The sequence below is a fragment of the Stegostoma tigrinum genome, chromosome 14, assembly GCF_030684315.1.
Source record: "Stegostoma tigrinum isolate sSteTig4 chromosome 14, sSteTig4.hap1, whole genome shotgun sequence".
Taxonomy (NCBI): domain Eukaryota; kingdom Metazoa; phylum Chordata; class Chondrichthyes; order Orectolobiformes; family Stegostomatidae; genus Stegostoma; species Stegostoma tigrinum.
Window position 1 is genome coordinate 70077614 of NC_081367.1, and position 16906 is coordinate 70094519.

A 16906-nucleotide genomic window follows, 5' to 3' on the forward strand; every position below is an offset into this window, starting at 1 on the left:
TTCCAATCAATTCTGGCCAGCTCCTCCCTTATGGCTTTGCAATTATCTTCACTGAATTGTAATACCGTTACATCTGATTCAAGCTTCTCGCTCTCAAACTGCAAGGCGAATTCTATCATATGGTGATCACTGTCGCCTTGGGTTTCCTTCACCTTAAGGTCCCTTGTCCAGTCTGTCTCATTACACATCAGCCTTCCACTGAATGGTTTTGTCCCCATCTTCCTCCATCCTTTGGGAGCTGCCAGTGCTCCCCTGTGTTGTCTCGGCTCATTCTCTTTGAAATGTTATAGAGAAAGACAGTTGAAAACCAGAACAAGGAACCTGGGTGGAACTTTAAAGTCAAAGCTAAGACACGCACCATGGGCTCCATCACTCAATGCAAACTTCACCAACTTCAAGCAGCAGTTTAAATCTCTGAACAATTCTACTCACTCAGTACCAGCTAGTAAAAATCAATGAGTTTTGAGAAGATTTGTAGCTCAGGTTGAGGTTCTGGATGTGAGTTTGCTCGCTGAGCTGGAAGGTTCGTTTTCAGAAGTTTCGTCACCATACTAGGTAACATTATCAATGAGCCTCCGACGAAGCGCTGGTGTTATGTCCCGCTTTCTATTTATCTGGTTAGGTTTCCTTGGGTTGGTGATGTCATTTCCTGCATTGGTGATGTCATTTCCTGTTCTTTTTCTCAGGGGATGGTAGATCGGCTCCAAATCAATGTGTTTGTTGATGGAGTTCCAGTTGGAATGCCATGCTTCTAGGAATTCTCGTGCGTGTCTCTGTTTGGCTTGTCCTCAGATGGATGTGTTGTCCCAATCAAAGTGGTGTCCTTCCTCATCTGTATGTAAGGATACGAGTGATAGTGGGTCATGTCATTTTGTGGCTAGTTGATGTTCATGTATGCTGGTGGCTAGCTTTCTGCCAGTTTGTCCAATGTAGTGTTTGTCACAGTTCTTGCAAGGTATTTTGTAGACGACGTTCGTTTTATTTGTTGTCTGTAAAGGGTCTTTTAAGTTCATTAGCTGCTGTTTCAGTGTGTTGGTGGGTTTGTGGGCTACCCTGACGCCAAGAGGTCCGAGTAGTCTGGCAGTCATTTCGGAAATGTCTTTGATGTAGGGGAGAGTGGTTATGGTTTCTGAGCCCGTTTTGTCTGTTTGTTTGGGTTTATTGCTGAGGAATCGGCGGACTGAGTTCATAGGGTACCCATTCTTTTTGAATACGCTGTATAGGTGATTTTCCTCTGCTCTGCGTAGTTCCTCTGTGCTGCAGTGTGTGGTGGCTCGTTGGAATAATGTTCTAATGCAGCTTTGTTTGTGGGTGTTGGGATGGTTGCTCCTGTAGTTCAGTATTTGGTCCGTATGTGTTGTTTTCCTGTAGACGCTGGTTTGAAGTTCCCCATTGGCTGTTCGCTCTACTGTGACATCTAGGAATGGCAGTTTGTTGTAGTTTTCCTCCTAGGACAGAACTGAGGAGAAATTTATTCACCTAAAGAACGATAAACCTGTAGAATTTTCAGTCACATAAAACTGTTATGGCCAAAACATTGAAGACTTTCGAGGAAGATGTTAATATGGTTCTTGGAACTGAAGGAATCAAGTGATATGGGGGAGAAAGCAAAAACAGGGCACTGAGTTGGATGGTCAACCACGATCATAATGAATGGCAGGCTTAAGTGACCAAATGGCAAGCTCTTGATCCTATTTTCTGTTTCTATGCCACAAACAACTTTCACATTAAGAAGGGGACAACTTCAATTCACTAAAGTATTTTGTCAGAAAGATACAAAAAGCTTAAAAAATAAAATTTATTTTTGCAACAACAGAGATTGTAGATTGATGTAAAAAATAATCTTTATGGAAAAGTAGAACATAGCACATAAAGCATACAGTTCAATCCATATGCAAGGTCTTTAATAAGGTTTACTTCATCAAAAAGATTTAGAACTGACAGCAGGAGGGATTTCTTTGCACAGAGAGTTATGAGGATGTGAAATCAAGGTCTGGGTCATGAATATATATCAGAAAGAGCAGAGGTCCCAATACTGACCCTTGAGGAACTCCACCATAAACCCTGATGCAGTCTGAAAAGCAAGCATTAATCACTACTCTGTTTCATGTCACTCAGCCAATTTCATATGCATTTTTTCTATTTTACCGCTTCAATTCTATGAGATCTAACTTTGCTCACAAGTTTCTTTTGCAGCATTGTGTTATTTTGCAGCATTTTACTCAGTGATTTCTGGAAATCATTCACACTACATCAGCACAGGGGTGGACTGGTCATTTAGCTCAGTTGGCTGTATGGATGGACATGGCAGACATCACCACCTTCACATCTTTGTTGTGTCCATGGAAGAGAATCAATTTCTTCCTAGATGCTCCATGCACAAGACCGAGCTACTGCGCGTTACGTGCCGCCTGTGTCCTAGGCAGAATCAGAAGAAGATGACACAGTGGTAAAACACCCCAAGAGGAGATACAAAAACAAGAGCTGGCCTAAGTCCTCAGACTCAGAGGGGGAGGGATGTAACAATTGTAACAACTTCATCCATGTGGACCTCATAGAAGACATGTTCCCCAATTGGACCAGGTTCACAGGCCAAATCAGGGATGCCTGGCTGAAAAATTAAAAAAAAAGGATTGTCAGGCATCCTCATACTCTGGGTGCTGATCTAAGGGAGCTGGATGATTGTCAAGGGCTTTCCACATATAAGTATATGTGGAAAAGGGTGGCTTGGTGATGGGGTACTGGCCTCTGTAGAGTTATTTCACTCACCACCAGTCTTCTCTCTAACAAAGGAGTGACACTATGGAGACTTTACTTTTTACATCAGTAGCATTGCCTACTTCAGTGTTCACTGTTACATCATCAAAAAACTAAAGCAACTTAGTTAAAAATGAAACAAAAACAGAAATTGTCGGAGAAATTTAGCAGGTTCTGGCAGCATCCGGAGAGGCAAAAACAAGGTTAATGTTTCCAGTCCAGCGACACTTGCTCAGGCCAGACCTACCAAGTTTCTCCAGCAATTTATGTTTTTGTTTTAGATTTCCAGCATCCACAGTTCCCAGTTTTCTTTTTTTTGTTTTAGTTAATGATTTTCCGCACTGGCTTTCTTTAAATATCCTGCATTCACCCAAGGGATCATGTAATGATTTTAATAAAAATAGACGATCAATGTTTATTCTTCATTTTCTGATGTTAGTAACTGAGACTTTCATGGACTGAATGGCTAAAAAGGCCAAATGCTGACCTAAGAGATAGCAGGAACTGCAGATGCTCGAGAATCCGAGATACAAAGTGTCCCGCTGAATGAACACAGTAGGCCAAGCAGCATCTTAGGAGCACAAACGCTGATGTTTCGGGCCTAGACCCTTCCCGTCAGCTTTCCTGCTCCGAAGATGTTGCTGGCCTGCTGTGATCATCTAGCTCTACACCTTGTTATCTCAAATACTGACCGAAAGGGGCTTTTTAATCCACTGACCATGGAATGAGTGAAGTCCAAGTAACCCATACAAAACAAATAAAACCAACTGCATTGAGATTACTATGCTATGTGAAACTGAAACCAGCTAACTGAATCAGCTGACGGGTGTAGGCCCGAAACGTCAGCTTTTGTGCTCCTAAGATGCTGCTTGGCCTGCTGTGTTCATCCAGCTCCATACTTTGTTATCAATGAATATTCACCACTGGTTTAATCCATGCTAGCATGATTAATTTACCTATTGGCAAAATGAAAGGATACTTGCAGAATATTCAGTTTTGAAGCACAATGAATCAGACTCAAAATATACAAACAGACCTAGAGCAACTGTTGCTTTGAATAACAAGATTGAGAAGTAAATAAATGTGAACTATTAGCAAGAAGCTGGTAGGTCCCTTTGTCTTCCTGTCTCTCTCAACCTTGACACCAATGTCTGTTGAAAACTATTTACAAAAAATGCAAGGATATCTGGAAACTTCACAGCTAATGAAGAAACAAGATAGTAATGATAACAACCAGCCTCAGGTTTAAAATCTTCCTTTTGGAAAAAAATGAGCAGCCTATACTTCCATACCAATATTTGTTCCATTTTGAACTTTTTTTTTATGTGTGTTGATGTTTGTTTTCAGGTTAGTAGCTAATGAAATGTATTTCACTCAAGAAAACTTTGGAATTAGTTTTTGCATTTTGATCCAGTTACCTAAGTTTAAATTGAAGTATGTTAGCTGTGTGCTAAGAAGAGACTAAACTATTTATTGCAACCAACCATTTGTGGGTTAAAAGAGGAGGACCTATTCTATCTCCACACTTACCTGTAACAACTGAGAATAGAACATAGAAAAGTACAGCACAGTACAGGCCCTTCGGCCCACGATGTTGTGCCGTGGAATAATCCTAATCCAAAAACAAAATAAACTAACCTACATTCCCCTCAATTCACTGCTGTCCATGTGCATGTCCAGCAGTCGCTTAAATGTCACTAATGACTCTGCTTCCACGACTACCACTGGTAAACTATTCCATGCGCTCACAACTCTCTGGGTGAAGAACCTCCCTCTGACGTCTCCTCTATACCTTCCTCCTAACTCCTTAAAACTATGACCCCTCGTGGCAGTCAATCCTGCCCTGGGGAAAAGTCTCTGGCTATCGACTCTATCTATGCCTCTCATTACCTTGTACACCTAAATTTATTCTTTAATTCAGGAATTTATTCTTTCCTGGGATGTGGGCATTGCTGGCAAAGCCCAGCATTTTTGTCCCATCTCTAACTGTCCTTGAATTGAACGGTTTGACAAGCCGTTTCAGAAAGTAGTTAAGAGTCAACAACAAATTTCTGTGACTCTAAAGTCAAGCGTAAGCAAGACTAGCTAAAGTTTATAGATTTTGTGTCCTAAAGGAAAATGACATTAGTGAACAAGGTGTGCTTTTGTAACAATCTATAATTCCATGAGCACAACCACTGAGAACAACTTTCAATTCTGGACATTCATAACTGGATTCAAATTCCATCAGCTGCTATGCTGGACTTTGAACCCATGCTTCCTGAACATTATTCTGGGCCTCTCAATTACTAATCCAATTCATTACCGCAGCATTATTGCTTCTAGTTGCTTTCCCGCCACCATGGTTAAATTGACGGGGCAGTAGATGCTGGATTTACCTTAACAATCTTTTCTGAACAGACTGTCGCGTTCTCCAGCGTCTGGCACACTCTTGAGTCTTAGAAAAGCTGGAAAACTTTGGGTGCAGCCTCTACAATTTGAACTCTCAAATCCATCTGTATCCTCAGCTGCATCTCACCAGTTCTGATCCACTATCTTAGTACAGTTTTAGTAAATGCAGCCCAATCCAATACATCCTCCATCAAGTGTTTAAATTGCCTCCTCTTTTACCATAACATGAGATAAAAGGCAAGTTAATACAGTCTCAAACATATTTACTTAGACTATCTGTCCATGTCAACAGTAAATGCAAAGGAAGCAGCCTCAGTTTTTGTTTGCATGTTAACAATCCCTCTTCTGAAGCTACACTAACCCTATCCCCCAACTCTTCCTCCGTTACATTGATGACTGTATCGGCGCCGCCTCGTGCTTGCACAAGGAACTCGAACAGTTCATCCACTTCACTAACACCTTCCGCTTCAACCTTAAGTTCACCTGGACCATCTCCAATACCACTCTCTCTTTCCTGGACCTCTCTGTTTCCATCTCTGGCAACCACTTGGAAGCCGATATCCATTTCAAGCCCATGGACTCCCACAGCCACCTAGAATACACCTCTTCTCACCCAACTTCCTAAAAAAATGGCACCCCCTATTCTCAACTCCAATGATGCCACCAAAGGGTGCAGGAACCTCACATGGTGCTTGGGAACCCTGCAGCGCAATGGTAGCAATGTGGACTTCACAAGCTTCCAAATTCCATCAAGAGAACAAGAGAATGGTCAAAGAAAGAGTAGGGCCGATCAGGGATAGCATAGGGAACTTGTGTGTGGAGCCTGAGGAGGTAGGGGAAGCCCTAAATGAGTTTTTTGCTTCTGTCTTTACGAAAGAATCGAACTGTGTAGTGAATGAAACCTTTGAAGAGCAGGTGTGCATGCTGGAATGGATAGAGATAGAGGAAGCTGATGTACTGAAAATTTTGTCAAACATTAAGATTGACAAGTCGCCAGGCCCGGATCAGATTTGTCCTCGGCTGCTTTGGGAAGCGAGAAATGCAATTGCTTCGCCACTTGCGAAGATCTTTGCATCCTCGCTCTCCACTGGAGTCGTACCTGAGGACTGGAGAGAGGCAAATGTAATTCCTCTCTTCAAGAAAGGAAATAGGGAAATCCCCGGCAATTATAGACCGGTAAGTCTCACGTCTGTCGTCTGCAAGGTGTTAGAAAGGATTCTGAGGGATAAGATTTATGACCATCTGGAAGAGCATGGCTTGATCAAATACAGTCAACACGGCTTTGTGAGGGGTAGGTCATGCCTTACAAACCTTATCGAGTTTTTTGAGGATGTGACTAGTAAGGTTGATGAGGGTCGAGCTATGGATGTGGTGTATATGGACTTCAGTAAGGCATTTGATAAGGTTCCCCATGGAAGGCTCATTCAGAAGGTCAGGAGGAATGGGATACAGGGGAACTTAGCTGCTTGGATACAGAATTGGCTGGCCAACAGAAGACAGCGTGTGGTAGTAGAAGGAAAATATTCTGCCTGGAAGTCAGTGGTGAGTGGGGTTCCACAGGGCTCTGTCCTTGGGCCTCTACTGTTTGTAATTTTTATTAATGACTTGGACGAGGGAATTGAAGGATGGGTCAGCAAGTTTGCAGACGACACAAAGGTCGGAGGTGTCGTTGACAGTGTAGAGGGCTGTTGTAGGCTGCAGCGGGACATTGACAGGATGCAGAGATGGGCTGAGAGGTGGCAGATGGAGTTCAACCTGGATAAATGCGAGGTGATGCATTTTGGAAGGTCGAATTTGAAAGCTGAGTACAGGATTAAGGATAGGATTCTTGGCAGCGTGGAGGAACAGAGGGATCTTGGTGTGCAGATACATAGATCCCTTAAAATGGCCACCCAAGTGGACAGGGTTGTTAAGAAAGCATATGGTGTTTTGGCTTTCATTAACAGGGGGATTGAGTTTAAGAGTCGTGAGATCTTGTTGCAGCTCTATAAAACTTTGGTTAGACCGCACTTGGAATACTGCGTCCAGTTCTGGGCGCCCTATTATAGGAAAGATGTGGATGCTTTGGAGAGGGTTCAGAGGAGGTTTACCAGGATGCTGCCTGGACTGGAGGGCTTATCTTATGAAGAGAGGTTGACTGAGCTCGGTCTCTTTTCATTGGAGAAAAGGAGGAGGAGAGGGGACCTAATTGAGGTATACAAGATAATGAGAGGCATAGATAGAGTCGATAGCCAGAGACTATTTCCCAGGGCAGAAATGGCTAGCACGAGGGGTCATAGTTTTAAGCTGGTTGGTGGAAAGTATAGAGGGGATGTCAGAGGCAGGTTCTTTACGCAGAGAGTTGTGAGAGCATGGAATGCGTTGCCAGCAGCAGTTGTGGAAGCAAGGTCATTGGGGTCATTTAAGAGACTGCTGGACATGCATATGGTCACAGAAATTTGAGGGTGCATCCATGAGGATCAATGGTCGGCACAACATTGTGGGCTGAAGGGCCTGTTCTGTGCTGTACTGTTCTATGTTCTATGTTCAAATCTCCTCAACACCTACTGCATCCCAAAACCAGCCCAGCCTTCCCCCCCCCCCCCCCAACCCGTCCTTCCTCCCACCTATCCACTCTTCCTGCCTCAACCCCCACCCTCACCTCCTAACTACCAGCCTCATCCCCACCTCCTTCACCTGTCTCTCTTGCCTGGACTGGTCAACCCCCATCTTAACTCCCCACCTACACTCACCTTTACTGGCTCCATCCCTGCCTCCTTGTCTTGTCCGTGTCCTCTCCACCTATCTGCTCCTTTATCCATCTTCCATCCTCCTCCCATTCTCTCTCTATTTATTTCAGAATCCCCTTCTCATCCCCCATTTCTGAAGGGTCCGGACCCGAAACGTCAGCATTCCTGCTCCTCTGACGCTGCTTGGCCTGCTGTGTTCATCCAGCTCCACACCTTGTTATCTCTGTTATAATTTCTACACGTGCTAACTCACAAATGGCAATGTTGTTGAACATATCGAAGAAATTTGTTTCTTTATATGGTTGCAAATATGTAAAGTTCCCATGTTCAATAGGTCTGCTTCGTCATCAGAGAGTTGATCAGTGGTAGTTTGACCTGAGGGCCACCATGCCTCAGGCAAAAGGAGAGTCCTTTCTGGCATCCTCAACTGGTGTAAAAATTGAACTCACCCTACTGGTATTATGCTACGTCACAAACTAGCCAGCCAGCCCAATAAACTAATACATATTAAGCTTAGTGAACTTGCCAACTGCCTAACAGTAATACCAGTGAATGACACAATCTGACTTCATTCTTGTATTATGCAGAATATTTACATCTCAGAAGGAAATTAGATTTTCTTCTCCCTTAATTAAGCAGAAGTGCCCATCAACTGTCATCAACTATAATAAAAGTTCATTAAATTTGTCTTGTGTGATAAAATTCAGACACTTGAGGATTGTTTTATGCTCAATGTTATGTGATAATGAAACAAAGGTTTAACTTAGCCAGAGATGTGTGAAATCTTTTAAGAGTGCTAAGTTGTACAGTTTAGCAATCATACTTACAAAAAGATACAAAACAGTGAAAAAAGGATTTTTTAAAAAGTCTAGTTTCACTCAGCTAAATCTGATAATTTTTGTTTGCAATGTTGGATGTGAGATATATCAATATCAAATTGAAATTTAGAGGTGTGTTAGAGATATCTGTTTTCATGCTTGTAGAAAATCAATCAAATAGCGGCCTAATTTTTAGCAGCTGTGTACACTGGCATCAGTGTGAAAAGCAAGTTCTCTGATGAAGGGTCTAGGCCTGAAACGTCAGCTTTTGTGCTCCTGAGATGCTGCTTGGCCTGCTGTGTTCATCCAGCTCCACACTTTGTTATCCGTTATTCTGAGGTGACACTTGTGAGCAGAGGGGTCCACTCAGAAAATCTGCCAGAGTGTTGGGCCTCATAATTGGCCATGTGCAGTCCCATTATCTGATTAAAGATAGATGGTGGGTCTCCAAGCTGTGGTCCAATATCAAAGGCTAGCATCTCTGATTGCACAGCAACATTACCAGGAGAGTGGTTGTGATTGAGGTATGAAGGTGGTCTGGGGGATTGTGGTAGGTGAAAAAAAAAAATCAGCGAGCGGGGTTCAGAGAGGAAGCCCGACTCAGGGAAAGCGGGAATAGAGTTTTTAGAGGCATGGGTTGTTAATGTTGACCATGGTCCCTTATTAATGTTGTCTTCTCATTCTCTGTACACCACTCCCCCACCACCCATCAGTTACATCTAGATGAGTGTCCCATTTAGGGCTGTTGGCCTGCCCAATGGCGAAAATACACCCTGCCATGCCACAATGCTGGTGACGCAGCAAAATAGTAAATTATTTGATTACAGCAGTTGATTGCCCATTTCCTTTGAGTGAGCGGCATATCTGCTTTTAGTCACGTTGTCAGTAAAATGTTCTCATAGTGGGACCACAACAGGCAAACTTACTCCCAAGCACTGAAACAGACCCTTTGGCCCAACTAGTCCATGCCGAACCTAATGTCAAACTAAACTAATCCCACCTACCAACTCCTGGTCCATATCCCTTCAAACTTCTCCTTTTCATTTATCACCGAAGAGTCTTTTAAATTTTGTAACTGTGCCCGCAACCACACTTCCTCAGGAAGTTCATTCCACGTGTGAATCACCCTCTCTATTTAAAAAAAATGCACTTTTTTAGAAACTCTCTCCTGTCACCCTCAAAACATGTCCCCGAGTCTTGAAATCCCTCATTCTAGGGAAAAGACACCTACTATTAACCCTACCTATAACCCATACAATATTAAGTCTAAATACACGGTAATCCAAGATATACATTTTACTGTATAGAGGTATACGATATACAGGTCACATTTTGCTGTACATCAAAGGGTATTCCACGAACTTTATCACTTAATTCTAATTCATCCACTTCACATTTCTCTGCATGTTTTTCTCTCTTTCTATCTGTTTCTTTCTCACCAACTACACTCATACTCAACATTTTATTGGGAGGTAGGAACAGCTCTGTGAGATCAATGCAGCATTGCTCCAGTGTCCTGAAGTGCTTACACAACAGCAGCAACATTTTGGCATTTATTGGGCAAAACATTCTTACATAAAAGCATGAAAAAAATGGTGCTGGGACATGTGGCCAAATGGGCTCAGATTCTGAAAAACCACCAAAGGACCTGACTGGTTATAAAAGGTAAATGCTTCAAACATTGTTATGGTGTTACATGATGATATTTGCCTACAGGGAGTACTTAAAAGTAAGTAGATTCAAGTTTATTTTCCACTCCTCTGAACGTGCCCATCGAGTGGTATTGTATTCAATGTTCCACTTGTATTAGGCATTGCTGAGGACATGGTATAGGAGGATGATCAAGGCATGCATGTCAAAATACCTTTAAGGTTTGAGCAAAGATTTGTAGCTGAGATTGAGGGTGATTTTGCTGACTTGCTCACTGAGCTGCCTCGTTTTCGTTCAGACGTTTCGTCACCATGCTCAGTAACAATATCTGTGTGGTCTCTGATGAAATGATGTTGTTCTACTCCACTTGGAATTTATACTGTCCAGTCCGTTACGGTGAGTTGTGTCATTTTCAGTTTTGTTGTGTATGGGTTTGTATGTGGGGTCCAATTCTATATGCTTGACGATTCTCAACCCATAACGCAATCAACAAACATATAGAATTGGACCCCATTTACAAACCCAAACAGAACAAAACCGGAAATGACACTACTCACCACAATGGACCCGAATGTATAAATTCCAAGCGGAGTAGAACAACATCACTTCATCGGAGGCCTCACTGATGATGTTACCTAGCATGGTGACAAAACATCAGAATGATAACAAGCCAGCTCAGCAAGCAAGTCAACAACCTCATATCAAGCCACCAAGTAGACTCATAGATATTGACAGCACAGATGGAAACCATTCAGCCTGTGTATCCATACCAGTCAACAAACATCTGACAAGATGCATCTAGCTCTAGGCTTATAGCCCCGGAGACTATGGCAACGCAATTGGATATCGAAACTCTACTCAAATGTTACATGAGTTTTTAACTCAACCATCTCTTCAGTCCGTGAATTCCAGACACCTATTACTCTCTAGATCAAAAGAACTGTCCTGAACTCTCCCCCTCACCTTCAATCTCTAACCTTAATTGCCCCTAGTCACTGACTTCCATCCTAATGAAGAAAGTGCCTTTCTAGTCACACTGTCTACACCCCTCATAGCCTTATATACATCTATCAGGTTCCCTTTCTACCGCTACTGCTCCAAAGCAGATTGTCCCAGCCTATCCAACCTTTCCTCAGAGCTCAGGCCCTCCAGCCCAGGGATCATCCTTATTAATCTCCTCTGCACCCTCTCTAATGCAATCAAATCTTTTTTATAAGGTACTCCAGATGTAACCTAAAGAGCAATTTATACAGTTCCAGCATAACCTGCTCGCTTTTGTATTCTATGCCTCAGCTAATAAAGGCATTCCCATATGTCTTCTTCATCACCTCAGCTAACTGCCTTGCTATCTTCAGGGTCTGTGAATAAGCATAACAAGGTCCCCTTGATCTTCAGTATTTTCCAGGCCCCTAGTATTCACAGTGTAATTACTCTTTTCCAAGTGTGTTACCTCATACTTTTTCTAGTTGAATTCTACTTGCCACTGCTCTGTACTTCTGACCAGTTCCATTGAAATCTTCCTGCAGTTTCTGTCTGTCCCCCTCACTGCTCACCATTCTGATATCATTCACAAACGTCTTGATAATCACTCTTACGTTTAGGTTCAAATCATTAATAGACACCACAAGCAGCAAGGGCCCAGAAACAAGCCTTGAAGAATCTACTAACGGGCTCTTTGGCTGGATTTCCCCATCACTTTTATTAAATCCTTTATCCTCTTCTGACACAAGCTATATAATTTACCAAAATTGCTATTCTGCTCCACAATCTTGATGTCTTTCTTCAGGGCTTATGAACTTAGCTGAATTCTCTCTCCCTCTTTCATACAGTGTGCAGAAATTGGATTATTGTTGGAGTGTGTAATGTTTTTAATATGACAAATAAAGCAACAATTCAATGGAGAGTAGAGAAGGGCATGCCAGGAGTAGCACCAGGTATATCTAAAAATATGGTGTCAATGTGGTGAAGCTATCAAAGAGGACGACTTGCATGCCAAACAGCGCAAGCAGCAAGTGATAGGCAAAGGTAAGTGCTCCCACAACCAACACAGCAGCTCTAAGCTCTGCAGTCCCGACGCATCCACTTGTGAATGGTGCTGGACAACTAAACAATTCATTGGAGGAGAAGGTTCCACAAATATCCCCATCCTCAATGATGGAAGAGCCCATCAGATCAGTGCAAAAGGTAAGGCTGAAGCGTTTGCAGCAATTTTCAGCCAGAAGTGCCAAGTGGATGATCTATCTTAACCTCCTCCAGAAGATTCAGTAGCATTACCATCACTGAATGTCCCCACTATCAACGTCCTTGAGGTTACTATTGACCAGAAACTCAACTGGACCTGCCGTAGAAACACATTGGCTACAAAAGCAAGTCAGAGACTCAGGATACTGTGGCAAGTAATTCACCTCCCCACTCCCCAAAGCCTGTCCACCATCTACAAGGCACTAGTCAGAAGTGTGAAGGAATATTCCCCATTTGCCTGGAGAGGTGCAGCTCCAACATCACTCAAGAAGCTTGATGCCATCCAGGACAAAACAGCTCAGTTGATTGGCACTGCATTCACAGACACACATTCCCACCACCACCAATGCTCAGTAGCAGCAGTGTGGACTACCTACAAGATGCACTGCAGAAATTCATCAAACAGCCTGAGACAGAACCTTCCAAACCTATGACCACTTCTATCATGAAAGAAAAGGACAGCAGATACATGGGAATGACACCACTCTTAAGTTCCCTTCTAAACCAGGCACCATCTTGACTTGGAAATATATTGAAGTTCCTTCCATGTCGCTGGATCAAAATCCTGGAATTCCCTCCCTTAGGGCATTGTGGGTCAACCTAGAGCACGAGGACTGCAGCGGTTCAGGAAGACAGCTCACCACCATCTTCTCAAGGGCAACTAGATACAGGTAATAAATGCTGCCCCAGCCAGCGATGTCCACGTCCCACAAGTGAATAAAATTAAAATAATTTCTTTCAGGTCAGAATGTAATTCAAAACATTGACAATGCAGACATAGTTCACTAAAACCAATGCACACATTTCTGATTTATTTTTCTCTACTTTTCCACTCCCCACTCATGCTGTTCTGCTTCCTGCAGGTTTAATTTGGATTCCTTTTTTCACTTTTCCTCAAGTTGGTCTTGTATTGCCAGGAGACCACTAAATTATCAGCATGTGTCATAGGTCACAAATTCCACCTATGACCTTCATAGGAAATTGGGAATGCAATCTGACAATATTTCTTGCCCTACCGCTGGGAAGAAACCTTTAGTCCAAAAGAAATCAGACCATGGAATCACTAGAACTGAAACAGTCTTGGATCTGCTGCTTTCTTCTTTCATGGTGTTGTTTTGATGCTTTGTTCAACAAGACACTGTAATTTGAATGTTCGGTATTGTTCTGGCTATTGTACAGCTTGTGCTTGTGTTATTCCTTCATTTCATCTCTATATATTTTGCTTTCAGTCTACTTCTATGCAGATCACTCACATTTGATGGTCATAATTTTCTGCTTCCCCACTCAACATCTCACCTGGTCACTTTTAATGGAATGATATGCTTGCTGGTGAGAACTGAAGTGATACACATTGTAATGTTGTCATCTCTATTTTGCAAGTGTTAAAATTATAACTGAAATATTTTCTTTAAGGCATTGATCGCCACAACCAAGCTGTAGCAGTACAGTTAGTTTCTTTTTATTCATTCATGAGATTAAGGGCAAGCAATGATCTAGCAATATTATCACTGGACTATTAACCCAGAGATCCAGATAATGTCCTGGGCTCCTGGGTTTGAATCCCACTAGGGCAGAGGGTGGAATCTGAATTTAATTGAAAAAAACTGGAATTAAGAGTCTAATGATGACCATGAATCCATTGTTAAAACACACATCTGATTCAAAAATGTCCTTTAGAAAGGGAAACTGTCATCCTTACCTGGTCTGCCCTATGTGTGACTCCAGGCCCACAGCAACGTGGTTGACTCCTAACTGCCCCCTGGGCAACTGGGGATGGACAATAAATGCTTGCCTAGTGAGTGACTCCCACATGCCACAAATGAATTTTTTTAAAATGTGGGTGTAACTAATTTATTGTACATTGCTAATTACACAGAGGGCAGTTAAGACTCAGCCACATTGACACGGGTCTGGAGTCACACATCGATTAGACCAAGTAAGGATGCTGAATGGGCAGCAGTTCATTTGTCATCGCTATACTAGGGTTCTAATTCCAGGCTTGTGATTGATTGAAATTTCACCTTCTCCATCTATTCATCAACAGCGTTTATGCAATCTCAATCCATTAACAAAGGGTAAATCTAACCCAGATAATATTAATTTTATCAAGCTTTTTTTAAAATCAGAATTGATTAAGGAGACTTCAACTGTGGTATCGAGCAACACCTCCTCAACAAAATTCTGGATTTCAATTCAGATTCCAGCAGAACTGCTTGACTCTAGACCTCATAACAGCCTTAAGCCAAAAATAAAATACAAGGGATGAATGCCAGGGCAAAGATGAGACATCACATACTTTTGTTAGAGCACCACTAATCTGAATATAGCACTAATAAACTGTAGCATATTAGGTCAATGAAATTAAGCGAGAATCCTGAAATAACTGAGTTGCACCTGGCACAATTGATTTTTATTATGATTGTTGGAGGCCAGTAATCATAGTTCCAAGAAAACATGCAATAATTGCTCCAGGTGTTATCTTCTATCCAAATATCTCTTCATGATTCCTTCATCAGTGAGCTCCTTTCAATCATAAATTCACAAGTATGATGTTCAACTCCATTCACAGCTTCTCCAACTAGCTGACCCGATCCTACAGATAATCTCGATAATATCCAGACTTCACCTGCCAAGTGATAGGCAACATTTAGGTCATCCATGTGCAATGTCACAACCATCACAAACCATAGAAAGACAGCCATCTCACCTTACACTCAACAGTATCACTGTCACTGAGCACTCTCAATGGTATCTAAGTGCTATCACTCACCAAACCCATATTTGGACCAGCTATATCAAAACCAATGCTACTAGTGTTGGAGACAAGTTGAATACTCCATATTAAGTGGTTGATCTGCTCGCACAGAAATCATCGAACCAAGAATATGGTCAAAGTCAAAGATGAGTCAAAAATCAAAGTTGTGAACGCTGCCCAGTCTATCACACAAACTAGCCTTCAATCCACTGATTCCATCTATGTTTCCTGCTGCCTTGGAAAAGCAGCCAACATAATTGAAGACCCCTTCCACACCTGGCTAAACTCTCTTCCACCCTGTCCATCCGGAAGACATAGAAGTTTGAAAACATGCCAAAAGATTCAAGAACAGCTTCTTCCATGCGGTTATCAGACTTTTGAATGGACCTCTCACTTATTGAAGTTTTTTTTTGCACCTTCTCTGCAGCTGTAACATTGTATTCTGCATGAAGCTCTACTACCTGATGTACTTATGAAAGGTATGATTTAGGTTCAGAGGAGTCATAGAGCTGTACAGCACAAAAACAGACCTTTTGGTGCAACTTGTCCACGCCGACTGGACATCCCAAATTAATCTAGTCCCGTTTGCCGTTATGTGTTTCATATCCCTCTAAACACTTCCTTTTCACATATCCATCCAGATGCCTTTTAAATGTTGTAATTGTCCCAGCCTCCACTACTTCCCCTGGCAGCTCATTCCATACAAGCACCACCCTCTACATGAAACAGTCACCCCTTAGGTCCCTTTTAAATCTTTCCCCTCTCACCTTAAACCTATGCCCTCTAATTTTGGACTCCCCACCCCGGAGAAAAGACCTCGTTTGTTCACCTTATCCATGCCTCTCATGATTTTATAAACCTCTGTAAGGTCACCTCTCAGCCTCCAACACTGCAGAGAAAATAGTTCCAGCCAATTCAGCCTTTGCCTAAAGCTCAAACCCTCCAACCCTGGCGTCATCCTTGTCAATCTTTTGTGAACCCTTTCAAGTTTCAAGATTTGCCTGTAAAGCATGCAAAACAATACCTTTCACTGTATCTCAGTACACGTGACAATGATAAATCAAATCAAATCACATCACATGATAAAATGATAACCTGACCTAAAGATAGCAGGAACAATAAGAATTTTTTTTAAAAAAAGCTGCCAACTCTTCAGGATGGAACATTTTACTTAATCAGTGCAAACATTATTGGAGTCATTATCCACCTGGCTCCAGCAGACTCCTCGCTCACGGTGGCTCGGTGATTAGCACTGCTGCCTCACAGTGCCAAGGCCCCGGGCTTGATTCTACCCTTGGGCAACTGTCAGTGAGGGGTTTGCACGTCCTCCCTGTGTCTGTGTGGGTTTCCGCCAGGTACTCCGGTTTCCTCTCACTATCCAAAGATGTTAAATTATATGCTAAATTACCCACAGTATTCAGGGATTTCAAGGTTAGGTGGCTTAGCCATGGGAAATGCAGGGTTACATGATGGGGTGATGGGTCTAGGTGGGATGCTGTTTGGAGGGATGGTGTGGGCTTTTGGGCTGAATGGCCACACTGTGAGAATTCCATAACAAAAAAAAA

General features: G+C 42.5%; 1 long non-coding RNA gene across 1 annotated transcript in view; it reads right to left on the reverse strand.

Annotated features, from left to right (window-relative positions):
* Positions 1-1105: 1105 nt before the first annotated feature.
* LOC125457405 (uncharacterized) overlaps positions 1106-16906 on the reverse strand; it is a 48621-nt gene continuing 32820 nt past the window's right edge. The window contains exon 5 of the long non-coding RNA XR_009446684.1: positions 1106-1459. This is a non-coding gene — a long non-coding RNA (uncharacterized LOC125457405). The remainder of the gene's footprint in view (positions 1460-16906) is intronic.